We start from the raw sequence: 22,336 nt of genomic DNA, 5'->3' as shown, positions 1-22,336 counted from the left end.
GTCGTATTTCTCAAACAAATAAGCTACCCGACGAAGAATCTCTTCCTCCTAGCATCCATATTTACTCCCCTCTCGCCCCCCCCCCTTTTCTTCGTATTTTATCATATCATTCCGCTTCTTTCTTTTTACTTTTTTGGAGTTCTTTCACCATTTTGTATATTCTGATGATTCTGTAATTATATCTGTGTCACGACTAAATTTATATTTACCTATCGGATGTACTCCTACTATCTTTGTGATATTTGTAAATGTGACATATTCTTGCTTGGTAACTATTGATTTCAGAGCTGTTCCTACAATTTGTATTGCTCGCTTCATTATTTTGGTATCCTAATTTTTACAAAACCTTATATTTCTTGTTGATCATTAAATATATTTATCTGTTCTGTTAATATTCTGCTTCTCTCTATTCTAACCTTTCTTTATCCTCTGGAGCCCATCAATTTCTGTTTGCGTACCATACTTCCTGCATATTTGTTTACTGTACCATTAATCCACTACGTACGGCACAAGCCTCTATATTTTTCGCCAGGGGACCCATGTCTAGAAATGCATGTTTTGGACACTCAACATTTGACAGCACGCTGGATATGGTGACTGGGGAGAGGGACAGGTTTCCCACATTTTGTGAAGGAAACCCCACCGACATTATACGGAAGGTGTTTGAATTGTCAACCTTCAACTTGATTACTTGCAGAGATAGGACCATATGATCAAAGACGTTCTTGTTTGGGGTATTATCATCACAAGAGGACATTCTTGCACTAATCCATGCGGTGATAAATACTGAACGCATCTTGGGGTGGACGCCCACAGACCATATTGCATTGTTTCTAGGGGAAAGAGGTATTGAGAAAAGTAGTAGAAAAGAGTTATTAGGGAAAATGCATGGATGTGTGTATAACCCTCAGTCCCGTTATCTGGTACGCGATCGGGTATGGGATGAGAAGAAATTATGTGGCTTTTTTTTTTTTACGGCCGGATGTCCTTCTTCTTGCCAACGTCAATTAAGGAGCTAATGAAAATGACATTTTAAAAAATGGCGTATGGATTTTTGGTGTAGGGAGTGTCCGAGGACATGTTCGGCTCGCCAGGTGCAGGTCTTTTCATTTGACGCCCGTAGGCTACCTGCGCTTCGTAATGAGGATGAAGACGACACAAACACCCAGCGAAATTAACCAATGATGGTTAAAATTCCCGACCCTGCCGCGAATTGAACCCGTGACCCCTGTGACCAAAGGCGACCACCTTAACCATTTAGCCACTGAGCCGGACATGAAAATGAAATTAATGATGGTGAATGAAATTGGGAAAAAGAGTTCTAGGAAACCTGAACCACTCTCGGGGAAAGTGACAAAGTGACAAAGAATCAGTAAAAATATTTCAAACATAAATAAATAAAAACAGTTCAACTCAAACAGGCAACTAACGGCTTGGTGATTTAAAGAATGTCAACAGTAGATACACTCAACTCCCGATTTACGGTAATCGGATCAACCGTGTTGCGGCTTAACCGCGATATCAAAAACACTAAAAACCGAGCTCAATAGCTGCAGTCGCTTAAGTGCGGCCAGTATCCAGTCATCGGGAGATAGTAGGTTCGAACCCCACTGTCGGCAGCCCTGAAGATGGTTTTTCCGTGGATTCCCATTTTCACACCAGGCAAATGCTGGGGCTGTACCTTAATTAAGGCCACGGCCGCTCCATTCCCATTCCTAGGCCTTTCCTATCCTATCGTCGCCATGAAACCTATCTGTGTCGGTGCGACGTAAAGCAATAAGCAAAAACATTAAAAATGCACGAGTGTTGGTAGTTACAGTAATGCAGAATTATAAAGGGTCGGGATAATATTGCCGAGTCGTAACAGTAGCAGCGGTGGTGCGACCTTGAATTTATGTAGTCTGAATATTTTTCTTTGCCTTATTAGTTTCAACGAAAAGCCCTGTTTATTTTTCCATTTATTAATTGTGCCAAGTGCTACTTTTACTTCAACGTAGTGGGTGAGTTAAAAAAACAAAACAATACAGCAGTACCATTTATTATCATTTTAACTGTACTTTGAGTACGCCTGTTCTATTTTTAACTTTTTGTGGGTTATCCGCGATTTTATTTAACCGGGAAGCCTTAACTCCACATTATCCCGGTTAATCGAGAGTTCAGTGTAATGCCGTTCCGAGTGTCAGTTCAGAACATACTTATGAAACTCTCTGTAATTTGAAACTAAGACTGGCAAGCTACTGCCACGCTGGGGCGAAACACTGGCAATTTCGCGAATTAAAAAAAAAACCGACCTGAAGGACTTGAATATTTCAAACTTTTGCAATTGATGAAATTATTTACGGTTTCCTTCCGGGAGCTTAATTTTTAACATATTATATTTCTTGTCTTTGTAAGATTTGTTATATTGTGTATTTAGAAACTAGGCGTTGTACTGTTTGGTTAAGATGCAAACTCTGTTCATTTATGCATTAACTCCACTCAAAAATTAGTTTCCGACCTCCAACAGCGAGTCATAACTCCCAACAAAGCACACAAAATACGGACAAGTGAGGTCATATGTAGAATGTGGCTGATATAGTACGCAATTCGTTCTGGAGAGAAGTCCACAGGCCATAATGCATTTAAAATGAAGTATATTTGTGTTCCCGTGTGAGAAACATAGCATTTCTCTCACATACTAATTTGAATTTCCCTGTTTGCTTACAGAAGTGGACATCAGCACGCACGGTTGGAGTCCTGCTGAGAAACTAATCGAGCGGCAGTGCCACCTGCTAGTGGACATCAGGCCTTTGGCAATGCACTTCTCTGATTGCGTTCCTAGGCGTCTTACAAAAAACATATTAAGAAGAAGAATAAATTCTTGTGACTGCAATATAATATGTGGCATATCTTAGATCTTGAAGACAACTGTAGAGTGTATCGTAGCTTACGGAAATCAGCATTTCTCGGAAATTCGTTAGGTCGGACTTCTTAAAGTGTTTGAATGTCAGGTATGAACATAATGCGGAAGTAAAATCAGGACCTATGACAAATATTTTGTTGTGTTTAGCGGCCAGTCTTGTGAAGTGAAGTTAGCATAACTACTTTTTTGAAAGACAAATTGATAACGATTAGTTTATTTACATCTAACGAATCGTTTTCCAGAGATATTTGTATGGAATTTGGACTCCACAAGTGTAGGATTCACTACATCGGATGTGGAAAATTGGCTCAGGCCCTATGAAACTACCGCGAATGAAATAATGAGTTCTCTAGAGTGTGATGACATGAGGTCTCTTTGATAAAAGGGACTTCTATGTGTCTCTCAGTGATGGCCTTCACATCACAGCCTGCAAGATCACATCGGCTATCTGTACTCTAACACCCCTCTTTGATAATATGTCACCGGGTGAGTTGGCCTTGCGTTTAGGGGGAGCGCAGCTGTGAGCTTGCATCCGGGAGATAGCGGGTTCGAACCCCACTGTCGGCAGCCTATAACATGTTTTTTCCGTGATTGCGCCGATGACCTAGATCTTAGGCTCCTTTAAGAAACAAACATCACCATCCGTGGTTTCCCATTTTCACACCAGGCAAATGTTGGGCCGGTATCTAAACACCACGGCCGCTTTTTTCTCATTCATTGTCGCCCATCAGTTCTTCAAATCACAGCTGCAAGTTCACATCGGTCATCTGTACTCTAACGCCCTTCTTTGATAATATGTCTCTCAGTCATGACCATCCATCAATATTTCACACCACAGCCTGCAAGATCACATTGATCATCTGTACTCTAACGCCAATCTTTGATAATATGTCTCTCAGACATGGCCACCCATCAATACTTCACATCGCAGCCTACATCACATCGACCATCTGTACTCTAACGCCCTTCTTTGATAATATCGATGGCCTAGATTGAATACCTCGTATCTCAAAAAGTTCTTCGTATCCATTATTTCCCTTAAGACTGGTCACGCCTCCCAGCCACATTTAGATATGCAGTCCTTCAGAACAATGTTCGTTGGGTTTATTTTCCTATGCTGATGCGTAAAGGAAAATGAACCTTATACAAATTACACTCTAGGAGTTTGTAATACGTCACGCAGACATACTTTCCTATAGTACTCTACGGTAAGGTTCTTTTTCCTTCACACGCCGGCATAGGAATAAAGAACACAACGAACATTTTTCTGATGGACTGCATATTCATGTACGGCTTGGAGGCGTAACCAGTCTTAAGGGAAATAATGGATAGGAAGAACTTTGTGAGATACGAGGTTTTCATTCTAGGCCATCGATATGTCTCTCAGCCATGGCCGCCTATCAATACTTCACATCACATCCTACGCGGTTGCTAGGTAACATCGCGTCATACATTTCTCATCACTAATTTCGTGACTCCCAGTCATTAGAGCCAACGGCCGTAGTCGTATTGAAACACCGGATCCCGTGGGATCTCCGAAGTTAAGCAACATTAGGCGTGGTCAAGATTTGGATCGGTTGCCATGCGCTGTTGGTGGGTGGTAAGGTAATGGAGGACCGGAAAGTAACTGGCCACCCTACCGCACGTAAACTCCGGCTCAAGCACACCTCTGCGGAGGTTCGGACCTGCCTTCGGGCAGACAACACCCTTACCTTTAGTTATAAGACACATTTGTGTCAAAAAGGAAAGAAGTCAGATCATTGCAAAAATGAAGGTATCGGGAAAAGAAAGGGACCAAAAGGAGTGTAAATGAAGGACTTCATAGATCTCAAAGATATGGTACCGTCAGGGTAAGAAGAGAACAAGAGCTGAGGTAAGGAATGTGATACAGGAAAGATGAAAACAAGGAGGCTGACAGATACAGTGCCAGATTCGGGTAGTGGCCCTTTAGTCCTCAGCCGACGCTCTTTTCTAAAACCAACGCTAAGGCGCAATAGTGCTGAAGGCTCCTGGCCTACCAAGCGACCGCTGCTCAATCCGAAGTCCTGCAGATTGTGAGGTGTCGTGTGGTCGCCACGACGAGTCTTCTCGGCCATTACTCGGGCCGATATCTCACTGTTAGATAGCTCCTCAATTGTAATCATGTAGGCTGAGTAGACCTTGAACCAGTCCTCAAATATAGGTATAAAAATGCCTGAGCTGGCTGGTAATCGAACCCGGGTCTTCCGAGGACAGTAAGAATGCAGGCACGTTACGGGGTCGGGGGAGTGAATGGCTTGCATGCCCACCAACTGCTGATCTGAAGACTGGAAAGAGAATTCGCTCACGATCACTTCCAGTCACTGAAATATCTACCCGAAGCTAACAAGATCGTGAGAACGGGTCACCAAAATTCTTCTTCTTCTGTATCTTTTACCCTCCAGACTCGGTTTTTCCCTCGGACTCAGCGAGGGATCCCATCTCTACCGCCTCGAAGGCAGTGTCCTGGAGCTTCGGACTCTGGGTCGGGATACAACTGGAGAGGATCACCGGTACCTCGCCCAGGCGGCCTCAACTGCTATGATGAACAGGGGCCTGGCAGGGGGATGGGAAGATTGGAGGGGATAGACAAGGAAGAGGGAAGAAAGCGGCCATGACTTGAGGTTAGGTACCATCCCGGCGTTTGTCTGGAGGAGAAGTGGGAAACCACGGAAAACCACTTCCAGGATGATTGAGGAGGGAATAGAACCCACGTCTACTCAGTTGACCTCACGAGGCTGAGTGGACCCCATTCCAACCGTCGTACCACTTTTTTTTCAAAGTTCGTGGCAGAGCCGGGAATCGAACCCGGACCTCGAGGGGTGGCAGCTGATCACACTAACCACTGCACAACAGAGGCGGACACCAAAATTATTACCGAGAAAATTGTTAGTACCATCATTATTATTATTATTATTATTATTATTATTATTATTATTATTATTATTATTATTATTGTTTTGAAATAATAGTCCGACTCGTTGGTTGAACGGTCAGCGTATTGGCCTTCGGTTCAGAGGGTCCCAGTTAGGGATTTTTCTCGCTTTTGATTAATTCTTCTGGCTTGGGGACTAGGTGTTAATGAATGCCCCAACACGATCCTCTTCATATGCAGTCAACACACCACACTACCAACCACCACAGAAGCACGCAATAATGATTACATCCCACCGCACAGGGTTGGCGTCAGGAAGGCTAGCTAATTGCTTTACGTCGCACCGACACAGATAAGTCTTATGGCGACGATGGGACAAGAAAGGCCTAGGAATGGGAAGTAAGCGGCCATGGTCTTCATTAAGGTACAGCCCCAGCATTTGCTTGGTGTGAAAATGGGAAACCACGGAAAATCATCTTCGCGGCTGCCGACAGTGGGGTTCGAACGCACTATCTCCCGGATGCGAGGTCACAGCTGCACGCTCCTGACCGCACGGCCAACTCGCCCGGTACGTCAGGAAGGGCATCCGGCCGTAAAACTGAGCCAAATCCACATTCGAGACGCAGTTCGCACCCGCGACCCCACAGGCGTGGGAAAAGCGGCAGAAAGTCCGACTCACTGGCTGAACGGTCAGCGTACTGGCCTTCGGTTCAGAGGGTTCCGGGTTCGATTCCCGGCCGGGTCGGAGATTTTAACCTTAAATGGTTAATTCCACTGGCACGGGGGCTGGGTGTATGTGCTGTCTTCATCATCATTTCATCCTCATCACGACGCGCAGGTCGCCTAGGGGAGTCAAATAGAAAGACCTGCACCTGTCGAGCCGAACCCGTCCTGGGATATCCCGGCACTAAAAGCTATACATTTCATTTCAGCGGTAGAAAAAGAAGAATAAGTTTTGAAATTATACTTTTCTTCGGGCACACAGATTTTTACCTGAGGATCCAGAACTGGATAGCCGAAATCTACACCAAAATAATAATAATAATAATAATAATAATAATAATAATAATAATTATAATTATAATTATAATTATAATTGGTTTTCGGAGACGAAGAGGTGCCGCAGTTCTATTCCACAGGAGTTGTTCTACGTGCCAGTAAATCTACCGACACGGGGCTGACAAACCTGAACGCCTTCAAATACCACCGGACTCAGCCAGGATCGAACCTGCCAAGATGGGGTCTTTTCTTTTCAGTTTCGAGTCACTTAACTGTTAGCTCTTTAGTCTGCCAGAACTAATTTCGAATAAATAAATTTACAAACTGCCTGAAAAATAAAAATAATATGACACGTTTCGTTCTTGAAATAACATCCTCAGATTCTAACAAATCAGCTTCAAAAATGTTTAGAAATATGTAAATTTTATGTTTAAGCGGAGTGATGACTGAAATTCTGAACTCGGTTACACGAATTTCTCGATTTCTCGAAGCAAATATTTCCTCCCTTGAAGCAAGAAATACTCTGTAACTGGAATTTTGTCTAACATTAACTGTGCAAGACGGAATTTGTGGTTTGTGAGGAACAGTTAACAAGTAAAGAAAGGGTTACAATGATGCTGTGATCTAATATGACGGGAATCGAAAATCTAAAATTTCTAGTGACCGGAAATTAGGCGAAGCCTCGCTCTTTTTCGGGTGTGAATTAATTACCGATCACGTACGAATGCAACCCCCGAAGTCGCCGATGACAAGCTCCGTTTACGAATCTCTGTGCGTGGTACTGACGAGAAGTTTGAACGTGAAGGGAGGAAAGGTCAAGAGTAACAAACAGAAGAGACTAGCGGATTTTTTTCCAAAGGTGGTAACGAAGGTATGTTTCTTGTTTCACTACTGTATCGTGTCTTCTAAAAAGTTACTTTAATAAGGGTTATAATTAAAGTGATGTCATAGAATTGAGTTTGTTTGCATATTTTTAAATAAGCCCGTAGATACATGTGATTTAATTATATGCAATACGTCCTCAAAAACGGTATTCTCTAGATCGCAATATTTCGATAACTCGAAATATAAATTAGCTCCGGAGGTTACTCGAAATATCAAGGTTCCACTGTCCGCTGCGTTCCGTGGTTCAAATCCCTGCTCGCTCCATGTGAGATTTGTGCTGGACAAAGCGGAGGCGGGACGGTTTTTCTCCGGGTACTCCGGTTTTCCCTGTCATCTTTCATTCCAGCAACACTCTCCATCATCATTTCATTTCATTTCATTTCATCTGTCAGTCATTAATCATTGCCGCAGAAGAGTGCGATAGGCCTCGGCAGCCAGCACAATTCCTATCCTCACCCCAAGATTTATTCATTCGACCCCTGACTCGGTCAGTGACTGGAAAACAGGTTGTAGGTTTTCATTCAGGGTTATTGGTTGCAAAGTTACTGACAAATAATATTTATTTTAATATATTGCATAGTAAATGCTCCTTACGAGTTTTGAAGTGAGGTGTAAACTATTGGGGATTTTTCCAATTTTCGTTATTAATTCAACAAGCAAAAATCTAGTTTCGTGCTATTTGCATGCGGAAAATATCGTAACAAAGTGAAGGACTACTTGTAATAACCCTGTACATTTTTAAACACTCTCTAAAAATTTGAAGTTAATCCGATACAAACTCTGTCGCAAGCTGCATTTTATGCATGGCACACAGCTGGAAATGCTTTTAGGCATATACAAGCAATTAAAAGTTTGAAGAAGCACACTTGCTTTAAAACTGCCCTGGATTGTAAATTACTCCCTGAGATATATTTTCCCTCTTACGCACAGCGCAGGCCTACTAGAAGGTAAATATATTCTAGGGGGAATTTTTGAAATGGCAGTTTGAAAACCTTTGAAGCTAATTTTGTCCGACAGTGTGAGAGAAAGGGGAGTGGGTTTGCTAAACTGCTACGCTTTAAATCTGGCATTTAGAGATTTTAAAGTGGCGTTAGGGAAAAGTGATAACGAGATTTGAAAGAGGATTTGGGGTTTTTTTAAGGTTGACATTGAAAATCGCAACATTTCGGTCATGATTCCCCTTAAATTCTGTTTAAATCCTTAAAACTTTGCGATGTGGAACTTATTTTCAAGAAGTCCCGTCTTCTCTCCAACCCGGCCTGTATTCTGTTACCATATGCTTTTTTAGGTTGATTATAAATTTTATTCAGAAATTAGTTTCGTCCGACAGAAGAATAATTCTTCGAATGATTCAAACTCTTCCTTTCCTTGATGGTTGGTCTGTGGGCTAACAGATTCTTTCCTTCCTTGACGAATTCATAGTACTCGACTCACATCATATGTGTACCACGTTCGTGTAATGAACGACAGATGCTTGGTTGTGTATCTTAAAATGATCCTCCGTGATAGCGACGTAATTGTACTTGTAAGATGCAACAAGAGTTGATTTATTGCCCTTTGATCTGCCTGAAGAACGTGCTCTCGCAAGAAAACTTATACACCGCTACAGGGGAGAATTTTTCTTGCCGTAATAGACCAACACTTGACCTCCCACATGAGCGATTACCACGGCAGTGCATAGAAACAATAACAGAGCCAGTGCTTTAGGAGCCAACGTTAGAGAGAGATCCTAAGTCGGCCGCCGTGTGTGTGCTAGTGGCTTTACGTCGCACCGACACAGATAGGTCATATGCCGACGATGGGATAGGAAAGACCTAGGAGTTGGAAGGAAGCGCCCGTGGCCTTAATTAAGGTACAGCCCCGGCATTTGCCTGGTGTGAAAATGGGAAACCACGGAAAACCATCTTCAGAGCTGCCGACAGTGGGATTCGAACCCACTATCTCCCGAATGCAAGCTCACAGCCGTGCGCCTCTAACCGCACGGCCGTGTGTGTGTGTGCAACCCGGAATTTCTGGCGGTGATGATTATTGTTTTAAGAGGAAGTATAACTGGAAGTCTGTCCTCTCTTAATACTTATCAAAGGGAAAATTGGAAGGGGTCTGATCCTTCGAAAAATGAACCGATCCACAAAAGAAGGGGTAAGACTACAAAGAGTGTGAAAGGGGAATAATCTTATGGTCGGTGGTCAGCCGAAAATGATTGTAACGTAACAAAATGTGTAACGGAAGTGACATCATATCAGTAGTTGGCGTAGGCCTTGGTCGGCGAAGATGCTGCGGCTGTGGATTTGTATAAATAGTCTGTGTTGAAATAGAAGGTGTACCGTCAGTGACGTCACATTAGTCGTTGCCGTAGGCCTTGGTCGCCAGAGATGCTGAGGCTACAAGTGACATATTCATGATCATTAGCTTTTCGCAAAGGGATTATTTTTTTACAATTGGCTTTACGACGCGCCAACACAGATAGTTCTTCAGGCGACGATAGGATATGAAAGGGCTAGGAGTGGGAAGGAAGAGGCCGTGGCCGTAATTAACGTGCGGCCCCAGCATTTGCCTGTTGTGAAAATGAGAAACCACGAAAAGATTTGCAAATTCACAGCTACACGCCCCTAACCGCACGGCCAACTCACTCGATAGAACAAGAACAAGAACAAGAACAAGAAGAAGAAGAATTAATTGCTTGTTTTATTTCATCACTGTAAAAGCTCAACACAGCTACACAAAATTTTTGGTTTGATTATGAGCATTGCTCTGAGCGTGTCTGTGAGGAGGTGACTTTTACACGAGTCCACACTTATTCACTGAAGGACCTTCTCGTTCCGCAGAGCTATTGATTCCAGGTAAATGAACTGAACAACAAGCCCAGTGTTTTTGCATGGTAAAGATAAAAAAGTGACTGAACATTTCCACCCTGTGACATTCCACTCTTGAAATGCCTGAATTCCAACTTGCTACTTAATCGTCTAAGAAAAATTGCACGTACAGAAACTAATCAAGGACCTTTTGTCATCATTTGTTTTTCTTTTCAGGAAGTTCAGTAATATACTCGAAAGATTTTTCAAAGTCGCTCAAAGCAGCCACAGTATTTAAAATAATCCAACTGAAACTCAAGTTCTAGAAGTCCAAAGATAGAAATATTGGACTTTTTAGCGTCCCGACAAATGTTTCCAGGACAATGGGACGCGTAATCAAAATACGGAATTGCCTGTATAATAAGTGAAATCTGGTCAGTTTACGTCACTTAAATTAGTGTTACGACTCCCAGTTCTCTAAACCTCCAACACTATTCAACAAGTGTCCTACTCATGCGAGTTGAAGCGTGCTCTGTCTCTTCCGTTGCCTTTCTCCAATAGAGGACAGTATTTCTGTATTGTACAAAAATTAAGGCGACACTCCGGAGACAAAATATATTTTTACCCAATGCATGGATTTTCGCGAAACTTTGTGTGAATGTCACCTACATAAAGGTAGGTATATCACGAACATTTCTTTCATAAATACAATTAATAGTTTTTCCAAAATAATTCTTTCGAAATATTTCATTCCATTTTTTCAAGAAATTTAATTGAAATGTTAATGCAAATTCGTAATTAGGTGGATAATACTTCTTTTAAATGCACTATATATCGATTTTTCTGTACATACTTTATATAATGAGATATATCGTAGTAAAGTTTGTGTAATTTTTACATTCTATAGTTTTGGACTTAAAATCCCTACTACTTGAAAAAATTCTGCAATCAAACATTCCATACGCAGGTTTCTTAATATAGCTGTGATACATATACCATACACATTTTGTTACATTTGGCAGAATATTATGGGAGAAAAGTGGGATTTAAATGTAACTTAACAACAGGCAAACAAAGCATTATTGCAGTTATAAAGTGTTTGAATTCAACGGAATAACTTCGTAACAAAAAAATTTCACCAAAATGAGAGGAATGTGTGGCATTTTTGTGTGTCTACTTAACGGCTATAGGAGGCGTATTTCTTGTGCGTAAAGGTGTCAGAGGTGTACTATTAGATTATATGAAAATAAAATATCCCTCGTGACTAAAAGTATCTCGGAGATCAATAGGTGAAAACACCGAATTGTGTGTCATTTTTATAACTATTTGAGTTTGTGTGTGACTCAAGACAACGGCCAATAACTTGGTTTGTTGCAGAAGAATCCGTATAGTGATCAGGTTTTCAAATATTGAAAATTCAATATTTTTTTAACTGAGATAGAAATTTTACTCTGGATGAACCTTAATTGAATGGCAAACAAATCTTATTTTTGTGTCAACATAATTACCAGTTGCGATTAGTTTCATCCTAGGACTACGGGTAATTCATTTCTTATTCTTTTCCATTTACCTTTACTCGGCACTTTGCTTAGAATTCGCCTAGTTTTACGGTCGGATGTCTTTTCTGATGGCAACCCTACGCGGAGGAATGTATTCACTAGTCTTCTTAGCTGTGAGCTTCCTTCCCACTCCTAGCCCCTTACTATCCCACAGTCGCCATAATACCTGTCTCTTGTCGGTGCGACGTACAGCAAGTTGAAAAACAAAGACCTGGTCTTCTTATTATTCTCCTCCTCCTCCTCCTCCTCCTCCTCCTCCTCCTTTTGTCTTGGCCGACTATTGACGACGTTAATTCGAATTCAGCTTCATCTGTTTCTGGGCTTTATTCCTCGTCCAGTTCTCCTTCATGCCTTCACTCTGCAATCTCCTCCTTTCTCCTGTCCAAGGGTACGGGATCTAACTATTTCTTGAAAACTCTTGGTGGCCTTGATCCTCTACTTGTAAGCAGCCCTGATGATTATTTCCGTTCCTTGTATTCCCATTTCTTCCAGGTCCTTCTTTACCTCCTGATACCAGCGCACCGTAGTTTTCCTGATAAAAAAAAATCTTATTATCTGATTGTATGATTCCGTGTTCCTTTGCAGTGTGATATAAAGATGTGTACTAAGATGAACACAAATGAATTAACCAAATGTGGTTAAGATCCCCAGGTTTATCGGGGAACGAACCCGGGTCCTCTGAACCGAAATCCAATACGCAGAATAAGGAACCAGACGACGGAAATATGGCTAGAGTTTTGAAGAAAAGGATTTTTTTTTAAGGATTTCGAACTTTTAAAGTTTAAACATTATTTTTCCAAAAATAAGATACATATTTTTGTTGTCTTCTTCTTCTTTTTCAGTCGTTCGCTCAATGATGAGGACCGTGTTTCACTCGTTTCTAGACGCAATGTATCAGAGAAGGATGCGCCAGTCGTCTCTCTGATTGTGTTCGACCAGGAACTCGTCCACCACCTCTCTTGTCAGGGACGTTTCCAGATGTGTTGAGTTCCTCCACATTCTACTGTCCACAACAAGGCACATCACAGAAGAACTGTACAATCCGCCGTTTGCATGTTGCAAAGAGTCTGATCCTCCAAAATAGACTTGTTGGTTCGGAATGTTGTCCAAGACATGCGAAGTAAATTTTTCCAACACCACATTTCAAGAAAATATTTATTCCATTCTGTTCAAAAGATAAAACCGTTAGTGGCATGGGTGACAGAGGGTTTCGCCTCGAACCCCGTTTCCTTCCTGAACTAATGTACAGGCTAGCCGCAAACAACATGAACAGGGTATATAACCGGTAGGGGGTTGGCCATACTGATAAATAATTAGAAAACAAGTTATTCAATATATCGTACCGTTGTCTTTTTACCAGTTGATGAAGTTAGCCAATCAGGTCATATCGCTGGCGAATTCAACGGAGCTTTGCGAGGCGGTGATGCTAAATCTGCAATGTCGCATTGCGAGTCCAAATCTACTGCATTGCTCTATATGGGTGTGCCCAGCTTTTAAACAATAATTTTAATTCTACAGTTGGACTCCTTGTCCAAACGAACATTGGGCAGGGAAATCCCAGAAGGAGAAGAAGAAGAAGAAGAAGAAGAAGAAGGAGAAGAAGAAGAAGAAAAGGAAGAAGAAGATGAAGAAGAAGAAGAAGACCATTTACCTTCCGTGACCATAACCTACTGGTTACAATTATTCTTGAAAGAATATTAACGTCGTTTTGTGGTGGTGGTGGTGGTGATTACTGTTTTAAGGGGAAGTACAATTAGGCTGTCGGCCCCGTGGTGTAGAGGTAGCGTGCCTGCCTCTCGCCCGGAGGCCCCGGGTTCGATTCACGGCCAGATCAGGGATTTTTCTCTCCACCTGAGGGCTGGTTCGAGGTCCACTCAGCCTATGTGATTAGAATTGAAGTGCTATCTGACGGTGAGATGGCGTCTCCGGTCTCGAAAGCCCAGAATAACGACCGAGAAGATGCGTCGTGCTGACCACACGGCCCCTCGTAATCTGCAGGCCTTCGGTCTGAGCAGCGGTCGCCGGGCAGGTAAGAGCCCTTTCAAGGGCGTTAAGTGCCGTGGGGTTTAGTTTTTTTTTTTTTTTTTTTTTTTTTACAATTAGCCTTACCATCCTCTATTATCGCTAATCAAAGGAATAAATGGAATGGGTACCACACTTCGAAAAATGAAGGTATCGGGCGAAGAAAGACAAGGGCCACGAAAGGCGTGAAAGTGAAGGGCTCCCTTGGCCTCCACACCTAATACTGTCGGGGTCGGAAAAGAACAAGAACTGACCACAGGAGGTCGGATAGGATAGATGAAAGTGAGGAGCCTGGCACAAGTAAGTGGAAGCTATGCCAGAGCTCAGCAAAGGGGACCTGTGGTCGCCAACCCAGGCTGGGGCCCCTTGTAATCACCCCTTAAGACAGGTAGGGGAGTGGTGGTGGTGATTACAGTATTAAGAGGAAGTTTAACTGGACAACCATCCTTTATTAACACTAATCACAGGCAAAAAAAGTGGAAGAGTTCCGACACTTCGAAAAATCTAGATATCGGCCAAAGAAAAATAAGGGCCACGGAGGGTATGATAATGTAATACTTCCTTGGCGTCGAATGCTCTAACGCCGACAGCATCGGGAAAGAACAAGAATTGACCAAGGCAGGTCGGATATGATAGATGTAAGTGAGGAACCTGGAGCAAGTAAATGAAAGCAATTGGTGGATTCAGCTAAAGGCCCCGTGTTTGCCAACTCACGCTCCCAAGTTGAGAGTCCCAGATACCACTTTTAGTCGCCCCTTATGACAGGCAGGGGAGCGGTGGTGGCCATTACAGTTTAAAGGTGAAGTAAAACTGGGCACATTAATCAGAGGAAGAAATTGGAAGGAGACCAATATTTCGAAAAATGAAGGTCTCTTCCAAAGGAAGACAATGGCCACGGAATGCGTAAATGGCCTGGAATGCTCAAATACCGCCATGGTCGGAAATTAACAAGAGTTGCGGAAGAGAGATCGGGTAGGATAGGTGAAATTGAGGAGCCTGCTGCAAGTAAGCACAAGCAGAGCATTGTCTCAGTTAAGTGCCCCGTGGCTACCTCTTACGACTGGCAGGTGATACCGTGGGTGTTGTTCTACCACCCCCACGCACAATTTTTTGTTTTCATATGTCATGAATAATAGGTTCCAAACATCTAAATCCGATGTGTGATATGCCATGGTGCTGGAAATTTACTATAAGCGGTTTCTACACGTGTTTCAAGGAAACGCTAACTGATTTTTTGCTTCAAAGAATCTGATAGAGGAGTTCGAGAGTCTGTGCCAGTAAAATGAACTCTTTTTATTGATCAGGGGTTGCACTTTGTGATAGTTAGTGCACTCAGACAGACACAAAACCATCTCTTAACCTGCCACACTAGGTATTACTGCTGCAGCAAATACATCTAAACACGAATCAATAACAGTGTGTCTCGACATTTGACCTCCAATACTATCTAATTCCAAAAAAATAGCCACTTCCCTCTTTCACGAATCGGAGTTCATAAGTACGTACTTTCCAGTTCTAGCAGAATATAGACTGTTTGTTATACTTCAAGCCACGAACTGCCGTCGGGGATACAACTAACTGAATTACGAATGTAAGCACAGTCAATAATTTAGAGGCATTACATCGCGGAACAAGGGTAGACCGAATCATTTCGATCGCTGTGTAAACAGCTGACTTATGATATCCAAACATGGCGGTCGCTCGCACAAGTTCCCTCCAGGGGCTTCCCCGACACGCTTCGCTAAACTGCTGCACTCGTTTTGATAGCGAACTCGTGCGAGTGTAACTAGAGCATGCACCAAATCTGTTCACAGATAGACTTCGTTCTCAAATGATGCTTTCTCTGGAAATCAGTAGTAGTGTTAGTGGTAGTGTGTCGCTACTGAGCGAGTTGACTGCGTGGTATGAGTCACGTAGATGTTGCTTCCATTCGGGATATAGTGGGTTCGATTCCCGCCGTCCGCAGCCCTGAACATAGTTTTCGGTGAATTCCCATTACCACTCCGGGCTGGATCATAATTAGTGCCATGGCCGCTCCCTTCAAAATTTTTGCGTCCCTGAAGACCTTCAAGTTCTTAGTAACAAACAAATAAAAATACTGTCTGCCTCTACATTCCAAGATCATGGGTTCAAATCTTGACTGACGTATTCGGATTTTTTTTTTTTTTTTGCTTTACGTCACACTGACACAGATAGGTCTTATGGCGACGATGGGATAGGAAAGGCCTAGGAGTTGGAAGGAAGCGACCGTGGCCTTAATTATGGTACAGCCCCGGCATTTGCCTGGTGTGAAAATGGGAAACCACAGAAAACCATCTTCAAGGCTGCCGACAGTGGGACTCGAACCCAGGACCTCCCGATTACTGGATACTGGCCGCACGTAAGCGACTGCAGCTATCGAGCTCGGTATTCGGATTTTTAGAAGGGAGGAAAATTTCTCAACGGCTTACGATGTCGGCATGTAACGATATCTGGTGACACACCTTAGTATTTATTCGACAAAATTAATTAAAAATCAGCCACGGATCGTCCGTGAGAGTTCCACTTTCTCTTACGTCTCCTGGTGTAAAACACAACGTTGAGATTTTCACGCGCCGGGCTGAGTGGCTCAGACGGTTGAGGCGCTGGCCTTCCGACCCCAACTTGGCAGGTTCGATCCTGGCTCAGTCCGGTGGTATTTGAAGGTGCTCAAATACGTCAGCCTCGTGTCGGTAGATTTACTGGCACGCAAAAGAACTCCTGCGAGACAAAATTCCGGCACCTCGACGTCTCCGAAAACCGAAAAGTAGTTAGTGGGACGTAAAGCCAATAAAATTATTATTATTATTATTATTATTATTATTATTATACCGGGGGTACACCTTCTCCGTCCCTTTGAACTGCGTGCCTTCTAGAAGGCAATCTGTATGGTGAATCCGTAACTAATGTATCTCAAGTTACTTGGACCTTTAACTATTAGATGTCTCTACCATCGGCCTATGTGACCCCTCTGGCGGAAGTAAAGACAATTAATTCTGAAGGGAATTTTAATTTTTTGAAGGTGGCCAATCTTAAGTTTTGTAGATTGTTTCTTAAATGTATCGATGCTGTCAACACTCCTACGGCTTCCTTCTTCCTTAAGTTATTAACCAATCAGTAATTTTTGTGTATATTTCTCTAGCCAATTAAAACTGGGGGTGTGTACAAGCATTCTGCCTAGCTCACGCGAGTTCTGGAATTTTGTCCTCTGGCATGCTATAAAAGCTGGGCGCTTTAGGGCCGTATTGTCATCTTCATGGCTCCGGTCTAGTGTGTGTGTGGCGTAATTAGGAGGCAGGGGCAGTAGGCAAAACAACTCAAGGTAATAGCAGACATCTCTTAACATGTGATACATCCAGGTAGATAACTTGAGGAGAAGTTGTCGGCAAGTCTGAGGACTCTTGTTCAAATTCCTACTGGGAAACATGCAAATTAAGGGAACAAAGAGTGTTTAGCCTATGTTGATTCCCTTTCAATTTCAATTCTTCGCCCTGCTTTGATACTTAATATTTCGCATTTAGTCACCCCTCTGCAATACAGGCTTAGCCTCTGCAACTTCGGGACGTGCAAGTGTTTCACCTCCTAGCCTTTTGTCCGTGGCCGTTCTGTTAAACCTTTTATTTTTAACCTAAGGCAGGGCCTCTCAAACGCCCAAAATCTCACGCGTGCAGAGCGAGGCGCAAGAGCTCCATGCACCGTGCATCGGTGCCGCTCGGCATGACTCGGATCAACGCTTCGTCTCTCGGCTAAGCTCGGCTCTACTCGGCTATATTCGGCTCAACTCAGCCCGGATTTGGAGCGCTACGGCGCAAGTGGGGCAAAGGGAGACAGGCGTGAGGAATGAGAGAGTAAGCGCTATTGCTCCAAATCGAGGAGTGGGGGGTCTGCACTCTGGTCAACCAAGCCAAGTCGTCTTTTGCACCGTGCACAGTGCATGCACCACGCGCATGCACTCTGAGAGGCCCTGATCTAAGGCCATTTATAATGGGCACTCATTGCCCCTGTTTATTTAGGTAATTGTTTATCGATGATTGTGTGAAAGACTGTTGAGCAGAACTGACTGTAAACACACTAACAGTAGAAGTCCGATAGTCCGGCACGTTCGGGACCGCCCCGTTGCCGGATTACCGAAAATGCCGGACTATCGGGCAGTACCTCTTACTACGATATAGGTTAAGGCGTACAGCGAGAACAGCTGTAACACGGCGTTTTGTAGTAAAATGTTGATCAGCAGAATCATTAGTTTAACAACTTTAGCTCAAAATTAGGGCAGCACAAAATCTTGGTTTGCTGAAAGTGTCTCTCCGGTTACATCAAGTTCTCGAATTCCATGCCGAAACTTAAAGTTTCTGAGACAACCATCAGAAATATTGCGTTCACTTTCTGCAAAACCTAAGTCTTGTCCAAATTTCCTTGCCTTTTCAATAACCATTGGCCCCGTTACCGGCTTTCCTTCGGAGCGTACTTCACTGAACCATTTGTACAATAAGCTATCTAATTGTCCCAGTTTGTTTATGTTTGTCTGGAAGCCAATTTTTTTGTTGTTACCGACTGAGAAGCAAATTTCATTAGTTCATCTTTTTGTTTTTTATGTCGTAAATGGTTGACGAACCAATATTTAATTCATTCAACAAAGTATTTCTATTCTCACCTTTCTCCAGGCGTTTGGTGATTTCCAGTTTCTGGTTGATGATCAGAGTTACGTGCTTACGTTTCTCTCCTGATTTGGAACTTGAAGAAGGTTTCGGTTTCGAGAACACTGTCACAGCTTAAATGCCAAGAAAACTTCCACAGGGCACTTTGATATGTAAGTTCACTACACTACTGCACTACTGTAATACGGATCCTAGATCGCAGGAACAAATACCGTAGCGAAAAGTGCTCGCAATCGAAACAATGAACTGAACCTGTGTGGTGACAGCCAACAAAGCAGATTGTGTCCAACAATAGCAGACGCGTACTGGCACTGCCCTCGTGATGTCCAGGCCGTACTGTAACTCTGATGACGTCACGCTTTGGGTGGGACTTGGAGGCGATACGCATCCGCTCCGCTTGAATAACACACTCGTTTAAATTACTTAAGAATCTGTTAACACCTTATAAAACCAAAAACTATTCATAAATATTTGTTAGTTCTGATATACAATGCATATCCTTCCCCGTAACGTTCTATTTCTCGCGTATATCCGTCCGTTTCCTTGAGTACAGGCTAACATTTTGAGACATATTTTTGCGGTTTCTATCCATTTTCTAGTCAACTGGAACATTCACATCATACAAACCGATAGAAAACAAGCAACAGATTACCAATACAATGTACTATAAATGTAAATTATTTCTGTACCACCGATTTAGTACCTACAAGAACAAAACATTCAGTGTCACTGTCATGAAATTCAGTTATTGTTTAAAAATGTAGATTTTTGAACAGCAAATAATGCCTATACAATTATTTTCATATTCAATTTTCATGGAATAACCCTGTTTCATTGCCTATGATATGAAATTTGATAGGAAAAATCCTAGCAGTGTTATTTCACAATACATTCCTACCTAAAATGGTACAATGTATAAATTGGACTTGAATTTTCATATACCGGTACACCGAATTCAAATAATCCGAGTCTTACTACATAAAAATACATCTAACGTTACCCATGTTTCTGACATAATAAGAAATTTTAACTCACCATCTGGACGATACACTCTTATTTCCCTCAGCATTTAGTGTTCAGAAAATTGGTTGATACACACAACTGTGTGGTGATTAACGATTCAATTCTCCCTAGGAATAGCCTTCTTCCATATCCTAACTCTTTCTTCATCAGAAGGAAACACAAATACTGGAGTGTTCTCTCCTCGTTTATAATTTGCTTTGCAGCCACACACAGCAACTCTTAGCACGGTGATTTCTCTCACTGATAACCTTAATTCAACTTTATACGCATCATCGTTGATAATAAAACGCTGAATGCATTAACTCAATTTCATTTTACACTAGGGATATAACATTACACAAATAAACTACAAAATTGAAACACGGCACAGCGATATTCTTAACCTAGAGCCTCACAGGAATACACGCTCACACTAAGTTTTCTTCACTAACTGAGGACTTTTCACTTAATAATGCGGTCGATAACAACGACTCAATCTAATATATATCTGAGCAAACATGCGGAAACGTTAAAAGTTTCAATAAAACAGCGAAGAATTCACATGTAACCCAACCAACTCATGTGCTTAACTTCCCCCCTAACGATCAGCTGATTGCTTTCCCGCGCTCCCTACAGTACGGCCTGGACATTACGAAGGCAGTGGTACTGGACACTTCGGGGTAGTTTCGAACCGCGCCGTGCGCTTTAACTGTCACAAACGATTAAAAAAAGAAAAAACATTACAAAATGCTGGAATGGTGCCGGACCATCGGGCGTTCCGGACTGTTGGATGCCGGACTAATTGGAATTCTACTGTATTGGAATTTGTACAGCATAAATGAAAAATAAATGGGAAACTACGGAAAACCATCCTCAGGGCTGCCGAGAGTGGGGTTCGAACCCACTATCTCCCTGATGCAGGATCACAGCTGCGCTCCCCTAACCGCAAGGCCAATTCGCCCGGTAATAAACTTTTGACTTTCTTTCAAAAAATTGTAAGGATCTTAATAGTAACAAACACAACTATTCATATATTTCTAAATATATTTGAGTGTGATTTGATAGAATTCGATGAGGAAAGCAACGTGAAACTACTTCACTCCTCGATGACGTCTGAACCATTAGGACAGGTGATGGTGGAGCTGTTTAAGATCAGTCGAGCCTTGTGGTTGAATTCCACAACGTAAAACATACATGCCTTACGAAGTTCATTGTCTGAAAGCCTGTATTGTTCTAGCAATCTGATATTTATAAACTCTGTTAAGAGACTGCACAAGGTTTGTACACTCCTGAACATCTTCCGTCCACATATTAACACTTGGAAGTGTTTTTGCGCGCGCCCTTATCAATCATACGTGAACGTTGAGGAATGTTACACTGGACATAGCCTTGACCCAGGCTGCTAGATGAGGACATCACATCTCTGCCAGCAGTTTAGCCGATAACATGAGAGGGTACATTCCTTTGTAAAACGTTATTACCTCCTGGCCTTCTTGTTACAAGCAGACGTTCTATGTGTGCAGGTAACCAAACACACCAATGAATATCAGCCTGAAAAATTACACACAAAATACGAACATTTTCTCCGCTACGTAAAAAAGCATACACTCATGGATATGTTTCTGGGCTTACAAGACGAGAGTGTGAATACAGGTTCCCCTTTTAGTAGCCTCTTACGACATGAAGGGGAGATAAAGAGTTCCATTAATTGGAAAGAAAAATGTCCACAAAATAATGGTAAGGCTAATGAATTGTGAGAAAATGAGACATTTTGGACTTCTTAAATATATTATTATTATTATTATTATTATTATTATTATTATTATTATTATTATTATTAGCCTCCGTGGCTCAGACGGCAGCACGTCGGCCTCTCACCGCTGAATACCATGGTTCAAATCCCGTTCACACCATGTGAGATTTGTGCTGGACAATGCGGAGGCGGGACAGGTTTTTCTCCGGGTACTCCGGTTTTCCCTGTCATCTTCCATTCCAGCAACACTCTCCATTCTCATTTCATAGCATCTATCAGTCATTAATAAATCGCTTTGTGAGTGGCGACCCCATCGTACTAACAGCCTATATATGATTCATTCATTACATCTCTGACCCGGTCAATGACTGGAAAACAGGTTGTAGGTTTTCATTTTCATTATCATTATTATTATTATTATTATTATTATTATTATTATTATTATTATTATTATTATTATTATCAGCCATCCCCGGGTTCGTTTTCCAACCGGCTGAAGGACACTATTTCTGGACAGAGAAGTAGAATGGCGTTCACTTGATACGAGATTTTCTCAAGGTCCTAGTACATCTTCATTACAGACTGTGATGCCTTTCAACGTTCAGTCAACAAGCCTTTGTGAATTTATTAATCGCCGACGAAATCCTCTATTTGTAGCTAGTTCTGTGGCTCTATTTACTTCTATGTTTCTTATCTTTAAAACGTTGGAAAAGTACTCTAACCATCGTCGTGTTGGTCTACCTCTACTCCTCTTACCCTCTATAACCGAGTCCGTTGTTTTCCTCTATTCGCCTCACACGACCCCATCACTGAAGCCGGTTTATGCATAAAGCATCATCCATCGAGTTCATTCCTA

This window comes from Anabrus simplex, chromosome 11 (assembly GCF_040414725.1).
Source record: "Anabrus simplex isolate iqAnaSimp1 chromosome 11, ASM4041472v1, whole genome shotgun sequence".
Classification (NCBI taxonomy): Eukaryota; Metazoa; Arthropoda; class Insecta; order Orthoptera; family Tettigoniidae; genus Anabrus; species Anabrus simplex.
The sequence above is the reverse complement of the archived record's forward strand: the minus strand, read 5'-3'. Positions refer to the sequence as shown.